Source organism: Vicia villosa, linkage group LG5 (genome assembly GCF_029867415.1).
Source record: "Vicia villosa cultivar HV-30 ecotype Madison, WI linkage group LG5, Vvil1.0, whole genome shotgun sequence".
NCBI classification, from domain to species: domain Eukaryota; kingdom Viridiplantae; phylum Streptophyta; class Magnoliopsida; order Fabales; family Fabaceae; genus Vicia; species Vicia villosa.
This window is the reverse complement of record NC_081184.1, coordinates 150,509,205-150,521,783: the sequence shown is the minus strand read 5'-3', so window position 1 is coordinate 150,521,783 and position 12,579 is coordinate 150,509,205. Positions and strand designations below refer to the sequence as shown.

General features: G+C 33.2%; 1 pseudogene; it reads left to right on the top strand.

Moving 5' to 3' along the window:
• Nucleotides 1–345: 345 nt before the first annotated feature.
• Nucleotides 346–9,590, top strand: LOC131605731 (uncharacterized; annotated as a pseudogene).
• Nucleotides 9,591–12,579: the final 2,989 nt, after the last annotated feature.

The window sequence follows — 12,579 nt, the reverse complement described above, 5'->3', positions numbered from 1 at the left end:
CGGGTTGTGATTGAGCATTTGCAATCCTCTCATGACCATTAATTAGTTAGGCATGGAGGAAAATGAGTGGCTTTATAAAAGTATGAGTTTCTCCTTTGATTATTTCTTTGGCAGAATCCTCCTTTGAAATTTCAACCTTACTCGAACAATTGTTTTAACTTATATTGTTTCTACATGTTACGTGGCTTAAATTGGTGACTTGGCTATTATAAGAAGTAAGAAAAAGTGATGGTGGTGACTTGGTTACAAAAAGTTAGAAGAAATTATGGTTGCGTTTTAGGTCTAAGTACAAACAGATGAAGTGGAAACAATAGTTAAAATAACAGTATCGATCCAGCACAAGTTTTATTTCATTTTCAAGTCAAAAATTGTAAATAGTCATGAGCAGAAAATAATAATAATAATAATAGTCTGTTGTCATGAATTGAAAATAAATAATAATGATCAGAAACTTATCCATAAATAAGCATTTGAAATTTATGCAAGATGGCGCAAATTAGTGGAGTTGACATGGGTGGTCATGAAGGAGAAAAGGGAGGCATTACTGTGACATGGGAGAATTTGGAGGCTATTGTTACAAAAGGAAAGAATAGAAAACATATTCTGCATGAACTTACAGGTTATGCCCAACCAGGGAAGCTTTTGGCTGTAATGGGTCCTTCAGGCTGTGGCAAATCAACACTCCTTGATGCATTAGCAGGTGATTATTCAGTACTATAGTACTCTACTGCAACTTACATGCGCGTGTGACCAATTAGTATCTTTTATGAATTATAACCACTTCTAATAGCATATATGTTATTTGTAGTTTAATGTGATTGGAAGCTAGTTATTAAACAATTATAATATGATTCAATCAATATTGCAGGAAGATTGAGATCAAACATACAGCAATCGGGGAAGATTTTAATCAATGGCAAAACACAAACACTGGCTTATGGAACATCGGTAAGACAAAATACTTAGAATACTACATCAGTCATAGAAAAAACAACAATCTATTGATAGAGAAAAATAATTGTTTTAGAAAGCAGATAGATTAGTTTCTGTTGCTGACCTTTTTGACACCATGTAAATTCAGGGCTATGTAACACAAGATGATGCTATGCTGTCGAATTTAACAGCTGGTGAAACTTTATACTACTCGGCTCAACTTCAATTTCCAAACTCGATGTCCATAGTAGAGAAGAAGAGACAAGCAGATATCACACTCAGAGAAATGGGCCTGCAAGATGCTATTAACACAAGAGTTGGAGGGTATGGTTCTAAGGGCCTAAGTGGAGGCCAAAAGAGGAGACTAAGCATTTGCATAGAGATGCTAACACGCCCTAGACTTCTTTTCCTTGATGAACCAACAAGTGGACTTGATAGTGCGGCTTCCTACTATGTTATGAGTAGAATTGCAAGTTTGCGTTTAAGGGATGGTATTCGAAGGACAATTGTTGCATCCATCCATCAGCCTAGTAGTGAAGTTTTTGAACTTTTTGATGACCTCTGTCTTCTTTCTTCGGGGGAGACAGTCTATTTTGGTAAAGCTTCTGAAGCAAATCAGGTTATGAACTAAAATCCTTGTAGCACATATTGATTTCAAGTTGACAAAATACATATAGTGACACTTGATTCACTGCAGTTTTTTTCTTCAAATGGTTTCCCTTGCCCAACTCTCTACAATCCTTCTGATCACTACTTAAGGATCATAAACAAAGATTTTGAACAGGTATTCATGCAAACCCTGACTCTAAAAAGTGTATATTTGAAAGCAATGGGAATTTTAGATTAGAAGGCAGGCACAAAACAGTTGAAAAACTGAAACATAATGGATTAATCTATTTTGTTTTCAGAACACTGAAGAAGGCTTTGAAAAAGGAATTATTACTGAAAAAGCAATTGGTATCCTTGTAAATTCTTATAAAGCATCTGACTTGAAAAGTCAAGTTCAGATAGAAGTGACAAATATAAGCAAACGTGTAAGTATCATAGTATATTCCTAAGTTTGACTTAGACTAGGTAAACTAAAAATATAATGTATGTTTCAAAGCCAATAATGAGCATAATTCTACTCTAGATCACTTCGGTAGATGGCTCATTGTGAACTCGTACCTGAAAAACCATTGAAACTCCAACGACGATAAACACCTGCTTCCAGAAGTAGAAGTTCTTGTCTCCTCGTCCTCACGACTAAGACACTGACTTTATCAGTGTTGTTTTGATAAATTCTAGAAATGAATATAGCATAGAGGACCGAGAACTTCTATTCTCAATGGGCATTATCAATAGTCGTTGAAGTTTCAATGTGATTTTTAAGTTCTGATTCACCGTAACCTCATATCAAGGAGGCAACAGTAGAACCCAAATAAACTAGAAGTTTAACGTTTTGCTTCGTGAAATTGTACGTACTAGGATTTGGGTGTAATAAGGAATAGGAGGATCCACGCTCCATTTCTAACTCAGTGTATGGTTCTTATAAAAAGATCTTCCCTTCAATTGTATCGTGATATCGGCAACTACTGGTTACGTCTTGTCGTCTTTATTGCAATATCTTTGAGCCTGGGATCTGTCTTCTATCGCATCGGCTCAAGTAATCAATCTATTCAGGTAACATACAAAATGATAATCAAAGCATGATTTGCAAGAGAAATAACTACTAACTATGCAATATAAATAAATAATCATCAATACTAGAGAATATATTAACACCACTCCCTGTTATTTATAAATTTGAACTGTAAAGGTATCCTTGTACATGGCATGTTTCAGGTCAGAGGATCGCTAATTGCAGTTTTGATGCCAGTCGTGACTTTCATGACACTTGTTAGTGGATTCTCTCCCTTGATTGAGGAAATGAAGGTAACATTGTTATCTTTCGTAATTGAAGCTTCACTACATTAAACTCTAACAGTACTATTGTGTCCAAATTCTAAAAGAATCTGATTCATCTATGGTAAATAAAGTTTAAATAGAGTAAATCAAGGATTGTTATTACAAAAATTCATGATTTATCATCATGCACATATTCACATTTGATTTGTTAATCAATTGTTGACATACTCGCTATGTACTCAAAAGTGGGTTGCTCTTCCAACCCTCTATGTCACAGCAATACCGATTTGTCACAGTAACGCCAAAGAAGATGATGCTCCTCACAAAACGGGCACTTCCATCCTTAACCATCACTTTCCTTTTGTTTTGCTTTTGTTGATTTGTCGGCTCCATCAAACTATCCTTGCCTAGTGAAAATGCAGCCATTGTGGTTACACCATCCTATCCAGCCCTGCATCATGTCACTTATAATTAATGCACCAATCAGAGTATTGTGACAGAATAGTGGCAGCCTTTCCATCCTTCTAAGGTACCACACTTAATGTCAACTTCATAGAAAACATGGTTGTAGTTCTCCAATCACACTCTTGGACCACCAATAGGAGAATTTCCCCCTAATTATGTTATGCTAATCCAGTCAAAATCACAGCAAATCAGACAGGATTGAACGATTGCCACTTGATGAGTGTAGCACGTACAAAGTTTTGGTTTGAATTTGACTGTATTGGTTTTTATTTTTTAAAGATAAAAATCATATTTAAATTATTATTTTATCTCTAACCAAAAGAGTTTCCTTCCACCATATTAGGTGTTTGAACGAGAGAGATTGAATGGGCACTATGGCATTACTGCTTTTCTCATTGGCAACATAATATCTGCTATACCTTACATGATAATGATCTCTCTCATTTCTGGAGTAATAGTATGCTACCTTTCTGGACTACACAAAGGACTAGAGCAATATCTATACTTCGCTTCTGTCCTATTTTTCATTATGATGTGGGTTGAGAGCCTTATGATGGTTGTGGGCAGTATCTTCCCAAATTTTGTGATAGGTGTGATCATTGCTGGTGGAATTCAAGGACTTGCAATTTTAACAGCTGGATTCTTCCGACTTCCTGATGATCTTCCAAATCCATTATGGAAGTACCCTGGCTACTACATTTCCTTCCTCACATATGCTTTCCAAGGATCATTCAAGAATGAATTTGAAGGCTTAACATTTGTTTGGTATCAAGATGGAGGTACCATAACTGTTCGTGGTAGAGATTTCCTAATTGATACATTGCATGTGCAAATGGGTCACTCTAAGTGGGTTGATCTTGCTATCATGTTTGGAACGATTGTTGTTTATCGAGTTTTATTCTTGGTCATCATTAAGGTCAAGGAGCAGTCAAAACCTACTCTTCCTAGTCCTACCATAAAATGATGGACCCCAAGCAAAAACATTATGTAGAACCAATATGGTTGAATCCCAAGTAATACGGGATATGACAATATCATGGAAAACAAACATCAAGTCAAATGTACCTTAAAATATCATACTTGTATTTTGTGTGCTATATTAAATTTGTAATGACACAGCAACAATTTCTCAAGTTCTACAATAATGAAGGCAAATTCTTCATATCTATATGTGTTGGAAGCATCTAAATAAAAAGATAATGTGTATTTAGAAAGTAACATGTTTCATTATGTTATGATTGGTATCACCACAATGACATCTATGAGACAGGGAAAATTTTGACCAACCTGGCAATAAAATATGCACAACTTCCCAAGCTTTTATCACCAAGGCCGGCCTCCCACACCCCCAGCCTCTAGTTCCCTTCCCCTTGCCATGAACCTATATACAATTGATGCACAAAAATATTGAGTTGAACCTAAATCGTACCAGTGAACAAGAGACAAAGTTGGACCAAGAACCGCAAAAAAGAAGAAAAAATTATATTACAAACTAGAAACTTAAGACCAGAAATGATGAGAATAACAAGACAAAGTGACCAGAACAAGATCACACAGTACTGTTGCACAAGGAACAAAGAAGAGTAACATCCACTACTGTTGCAGTAGTGGGCGTACTATTATGTTTTTTGAAACAAGACCAGAGGACTGTTCAAGAGCTCTTGATACGATGGCAAAATGAAATTTGGCCTTGATGCCTTCTCTCATTCTCTATGCCTCCATAAACAGTGCTGACTCAATAACTACGATTAATGAGATAATCATCACTACTAATTACAAATATCATAGTTTTAAAAAGCATACCGGTCTAATCGGTCCATCCAAGAACCAAACACATAACCAGTCCGATCAGACATGTAAACCGCTTCTACAACTGCCATCGTTACAAAAGGAAAGAATCATACATAGTTATATATACTAATAATATTAAACTTCGACTTCAATAGTAATTGGTTATATTTTGGTTTTTCAATACCTATAAAATAAATTTACCATTATATGTACTTTAAATATAAATATTATGGGTAAGATTTTTTTCAGGTTTTGTAAATATAAACCGGATCAATAGTCATGCACTCCAATAAATGACCCACTGGTTCAATCACTGAACCAGTGCTCTGACCCGTTCAAGTTTTTTTTTTGGTGATACCCCCGTTCAAGTTTTAAATTGACAGATATATTCGGATTTGAATATTATATGGATAGGACTAAAATAACTAAACATTAAAAAAAGAAAGGAAAACTATAACGAAATCAAACGAAAAAATTATATACAATTAGTAACTTCTTAAATTATCCAAAATATAATAGGAAACTAATAATGACAACAGATTTCCTTATTGATGTATTTATGTAGTTAGTTGAAAGACTTCCTTCACACTACATAAATGTGTTATCTTATGATCAGAAACTTATCCACAAATAACTATCTGTAATTGATATTGAATTATACAAAATATAATAGGAAACTATTAATGATATATTTCCTATTGACAATGTATTTATCTATTTAACTATTTAGTTGAACAACTTCCTTCACAATACAATGTTATCTTTTGATCAGAAACATATCCATAAATAACCATTTGTAATTGATGCAAGATGCGCATAGATTAGTGGAGTTGACATGGGTGGTCATGATGGAGTAAAAGGTTGCATTACTGTGACATGGGAGAATTTGGAAGCCATCGTTACAAAAGGAAAGAATAAAAAACATATTCTGCAGGGAATTACAGGTTATGCCCAGCCAGGGAAGCTTTTGGCTGTAATGGGCCCTTCAGGCTGTGGAAAATCAACCCTCCTTGATGCATTAGCAGGTGATAAGATCCGTACTATAGTATTCTACTGCAATTTACATGCATGTGTGACCAATGAGTATGAGTCTCATACCATATTATTCTTATATACTTGTATGTATTAGAACCACTAAGTCACTGCCTTTCAATTATAATATGATTCGAGCAATATTGCAGGAAGATTGAGATCAAACGTACAGCAATCAGGGAAGATTCTAATCAATGGCAAAAAACAAACACTGGCTTATGGAACATCAGTAAGACTAAATTCCTGAATACTACACAAGTCCTAAGAAAACAACAATATTTTGGTAGAGAAAAATAATTGCTTTAGAAAGTAGATAGATTAGTTTCTGTTACTGACCTTTTTTACCCCCGTGAATATTCAGGGCTATGTAACACAAGATGACGCTATGCTGTCAAATTTAACAGCTGGTGAAACTTTATACTACTCAGCTCAGCTTCAATTTCCAAACTCAATGTCCATAGCAGAAAAGAAGATACAAGCAGATATCACACTAAGAGAAATGGGCCTGCAAGATGCTATTAACACAAGGGTTGGAGGGTATGGTTCTAAGGGCCTAAGTGGAGGCCAAAAGAGGAGACTGAGCATTTGCATTGAGATGCTAACACACCCTAGACTTCTTTTCCTTGATGAACCAACGAGTGGACTTGATAGTGCAGCTTCCTACTATGTTATGAGTAGAATTGCAAGTTTACGTTTGAGGGATGGTATTCAAAGGACAATTGTTGCATCCATCCATCAGCCTAGTAGTGAAGTTTTTGAACTTTTTGATGAACTCTGTCTTCTTTCTTCCGGAGAGACAGTCTATTTTGGTCCAGCTTCTGAAGCAAATCAGGTTAGAAACTAAAATTGTTGTACCATATATTGATCTCAAGTTGACAAAATACATATACGGTGAACTTGATTCAGTGCAGTTTTTTGCTTCAAATGGTTTCCCTTGCCCAACTCTCTACAATCCTTCTGATCACTACTTAAGGATCATAAACAAAGACTTTGAACAGGTATTTATGCAAAACCTGAGTCTAAATATTGTATTTGAAAGCATTGGGAACTTAAAAGGTATTATACACTACAATATAATAAAATAGAATTAGGTAACAAAATTAAGTATTGAAAAGATAAAATGCATCTCTAATTTCTATCATCGGAGTTTAGCAGAATTAAAGATTGATTTCATTTTTTCCTTCTCTAAATTTCCGTCGCTAATTTAATTTGTATATTATGATAATTTACAGTTATATAAATACAAAATCGAAAATCCTCTAGATTAGAAGGCACAAAACAGTTGAAAAAACTGAAACATAATGGATTAATCTACTTCATTTTTAGGACACTGAAGAAGGCTCTGGTAAAGGAGTTATTACTGAAGAAGCAAATGGTATCCTCGTAAATTCTTATAAAGCGTCCGAAATGAAAAGTCAAGTTCAGATTGAAGTGACAAAAATAAGTGAATGTGTAAGTATCATAGTAAATTCTAAAATTAAATTTAGACTAGAAAAATACAGAATACAACATACTTTTCAAAAACAACAATGAGACAAGTTCTGCTGTAGATCACTTTGGTAGATGGCTCAGTGTGATTTGAAACTCCAACGACAACAATCGTCATATTCTGTAAGTAGAGATTTTCGTCTTCTAATCCCCGTGACTAAAACATTGGCTTGATCAGTGTCGATTTGAAAAATAAAAGGGAAAACAAATACAATATGGAGGACCATGAGTTTCTACTTCCAATGGATGCTGTCGATAATAGTTAGAGTTTCAAAGTGATTTTTAAGTATTGATTCACCATATTCACTTATCAAGGTGGTCCACCGCAGAACCCACCTAAACTGTAAGATTTAATGTTTTGCTTAATGAAATTGTACATACTAGGATTTGGGTGCCAAGAAGAATAGGAGGACGCACGCTCCATTTCTGAGTCAATGTATGGTTCTTATAAAAAGATCTTCCCTGCAATTGTATCGTGACATCACCAACTACTGGTTACGTCTTGTTGTCTTTATTGCAATAGCTATAAGCCTGGGCACTATCTTCTATCATGTTGGCTCAAGTAGTAGATCTATTCAGGTAAAATACGAAATGATTATGAAAGCATGCTTTAAAAGACAAATAACTATTAATGATATGATATAAACAATCATCACTATTAAATTTAATGAAAATGCTTGAAACATATTCTCTAAAGTTCCGCTAATTTTAATATAGAACCTACAAAATTTAGTGGAACCAGAGTCAATTGCATCCTGTAAAGAATAGTGTTAAAAAAAGTATGTTAGAGAATACATTACCAGCATTCCGTGTGATTTATAAATTTGAACTGTAATTGTTTTCTGGTTTGTGGCATGCTTTAGGTCAGAGGATCGCTACTTTCATTTTTTATGTCAGTCGTGACTTTCATGACACTTGTTGGTGGATTCTCTCCCTTGGTAGAGGAAATGAAGGTAAACTTGTTATCTATTGTAATTGAAGTTTCAGTGCATTGATTTTTGCACACTTTCAAGGTTTATTATGATGCATGAGCAATATTCATATTTGATTTGTTGATCACTTGTCGATAATACTCACTTTACACTGTAAAGTGTGTAACTTGCTTGGGGTACAAATGCATATGCAATAATGTTTTCATGCCTAACTAAAAGATTTCATTCCACCATATTAGCTGTTTGAGCGAGAGAGAATGAATGGGCACTATGGCATTGCTGCTTTTCTCATTGGTAACATATTATCTGCTATTCCTTACATGCTAATGATCTCTCTCACTTCCGGAGTAATAGTGTGTTACCTTTCTGGACTACACAAAGGACTAGAGCAATATCTATACTTTGCTTCTATCCTATTTGCCATTATGATGTGGGTTGAGAGCCTTATGATGGTGGTGGGGAGTATCTTCTCAAATTATGTGATGGGTGTAATCGTTGCTGGTGGATTTGAAGGACTTGCGATTTTAACAGCTGGATTCTATCGACTTCCTAACGATCTTCCAAATCTATTATGGAAGTACCCTTGCTACTACATTTCCTTCCTGACATATGCTTTTCAAGGATCATTCAAGAATGAATTTGAAGGCTTAACATTTGTTTGGCATCAAGATGGAGGTACGATAACCGTTAGTGGTAGAGATATACTAAGTGATACATGGCATGTGCAAATGAGTCACTCTAAGTGGGTTGATCTTGCTATCATGTTTGGAATGATTGTTGTTTATCGAATTCTATTCTTGGTCATCAATTTGATCAAGGAGAAGTCAAAAGTCAAAACCTATTGTTTCTTTAATAAATGGACCCCAAGCAAAAACCTTCTCTTCAGCAAATATGGATGAACTCTAAACAATGTTTTGTGTACATGACAAGTCAAATGTAAAAATAGTATACTTGTACTTTGGGTGTGAGTTGTTTAGCTCAAGTAATAAAAAAGAGTTCTATATTCAATTTGTAATGACTCAAAGCATATATTTCCCAAGCTATATGGTAATAAAGGCGAATTCAGATTTATATTTGTTGGAAACATCTAATTCAAAAGATAATGTTGTATAATTTAGAAAGTAACATGATTCATTATGTTATGATAAGTATCATCATCATGATATGCATGAGAAATAGGGAAAATTTTGAAAACCTGTCAATAGAGTCCCCAATTCATCAGAGGTCTTCCACGCCCACAGCCTCTAGTTCCCCTGTCACGAATCTATGTACAAAGCACACGGTATTGAGCTGAACATTCTCAGTATCTGATAACATAAGTAAAATCAATTTAGATTCTAGTGAAAACAAAATATCTTATGAAAGAGGTACACCCCGTACACGACACCAGTAATAATTTAAAAAATTAAATATAATCACAAGTGTCAGTGTCGGTACAAGACACACTATTTGCTACATAGAAAGTATATCATTTTTCAAAGTTATGAATTGATTCATAAACTACTAACAAAATTGATTGATATGAGAAATAACTCTGAAGTCAATTTAGGCGAAGTTGAAACGATTCACAAAGCGCTCAACAACAGGTTAATTGATTCACACAGTATTCATCCGTTGATGAATCGATTCAGATAGTATAAATTTGCGATAGTATACCTATATTGTGAGAGATTTTGTTGTCGATCTTCTCTTGTATTTTCTTCTGCAAATGTAAAGGGTTAATAGAAATCTCTATTTTCTACCGGGTCGTTTATTCTAATTGCACTTTAGCGCCCGTTTAATGTTTTTTTCTAAAGATAACTAGTAAAAAAAACCGTGCATACCCACGGTTTTATTCGGTTATGCGAATTTTGGATACATCATTTATTTTAAATAAAAATGTTAAAAAAATAAAAATTTAGATAAATAATTGTTTATTTCATATATAAAAATATTTATATTAATAATAGATTTTTCCCGTATACCATTTTTGGATTAAAAATATTTATTCATAAATATTATTTTCGTATATAAATATATTTAAATCAATAATAGATTTTTTCCGTATACAGACTTCATTGTTTAGCTATCATTTACAAAAATATTTGGATCAAAAATATTTTGATAAGTTTGATAAAATATAAGAGTTGTATTATTTTAATAATAAAATTAAGAACTTTATGGTACAAAAACAAAAAAAAACCACAATTTTAATGTGGTGGCAAAAAATCAAATAGGGGTATTTTGGACTTTTCCACAACCATTAATTTTCTTATATTATAGATTGATAGATTTTTTTTTGGAAGAAAGAAGTGAGAAAGTGATGAAAGAGAAAAAAAATAGAGAATAGAGAGAGATTTGATAAGTTTGATAAAATATAATAGTTGTATTATTTTAATAATAAAATTAAGACCTTTATGGTACATAGACCAAAAAAACCACAAATTTAATGTGGTGGCAAAAAATCAAATAGGGGTATTTTGGACTTTTCCACAACCATTAATTTTCTTATATTATAGATTCTCTTATTTCTTACTATTTTTCAATAAAAAATATGATAAATATATTTAAATATTATTTAATGAGTGTAAATAGGAGAAATTTGTATAGGTGTAAGAGAATATTAAGATCCACATTTAAAGAATTATACATAAGTTTTGTCCTTTTATTTAATAAGCATTTTGTATTAATAGAACATCTGCTAAATTCAATCTGTGTTTTAAAAATCGGATTGGACATCAAATCGGTGAGGATTATCGGTTTATTAGTCGAATCACTGGATTACTGGTCGAACCGCATGACTAAACCGGGTTAAACCGGATAACTCAATTGAATAGACTGAACGTTATAAAAAGATTATATATGTATAAAACATGAGGAACCGCATGATTCAGTCTCTACAAAATATAACTAACACTTAATTTTTTTGAAAATATCATATTATAAATAAATTCACAAGTTTATAATTTAAATTCAAATTTTAAATATAGGTATCACACATAATAAAATAGTACAAAATTAGAAAGTATAATTGCAAACAAAGCTTAATCACAACATAATCTAATTGAATAATTTATAACAAAATAATTTCATTGTCTACAAAATTTAATTTCAAGAAAGGAAAAATTGTTTCAATGTTGTAATCTCATTCTTCAATATCAAAATCATCGTTAACAAAATCAACAGCATCTGCAACATATTTTTTATTTTTTTATTTTTTTAATTTTAATTTTTCATTAAAATAATCAAAACGACGTCAGTTTTAATTTTTTAAAACAAAAAATATATATAAAAAAAATGCACTTAAACCGCCAATACAGAAAAACCGTCGATTTTTCTAATTTTAGCGATTTACACCGATTTTGACCGGTTCACACCGGTTCAATGACATATCTGATCCAGCTATTAAATCCGATTGGTTACCTAGCCAGTTCTCGGTCCGACCGTCCGGTCCGGTCCAGTTTTTAAAACACTGAACTCAATTTCTATTATCGTATATCTACTATCATAATAAGAAAACTAATTCCTATCATAATTACTTACATAACCTAATTAAAATTAGGATAATGGCTTATTTCATGCCCTTTATTATGAAGTAGAAGCAATGCATTAAGATTTCACTAGACGAACCAATCATCTTTTGTGATTTCATGTCCTGCACAATGCATTTGTGATCAAAAAATTGTAAGGTGCAGTGTAGAGTTTTACACATTTTAGAGACAGAAATGAGATTAAGAGAAAATTCAGGAATGTAAAGCACATTAGTGAGGTATAGATGCGGAGAAAAGACTATAATACCAGCATATCTAGCTATGACTGAGTTGCCATTTGGTAGAATAACATTAACAGGTGATATAGAAGATTAAGTTTGAAAAAATCTAAGAGAAGAGCATACATGATCATTTGCCCCTGAGTCTAGCAGCAAAAAATTTAACAAATCAAGTTGGAAATCAAACGAATACCTGATTTTGACTCATGATTAATGGAAATTTGGTTAGAACTAGGGACATGGTTAGAGGGTGTAGTATGAGGCATCAAAGTAGAGTTTTAAAGCAAGCTAATTAACTGAGTA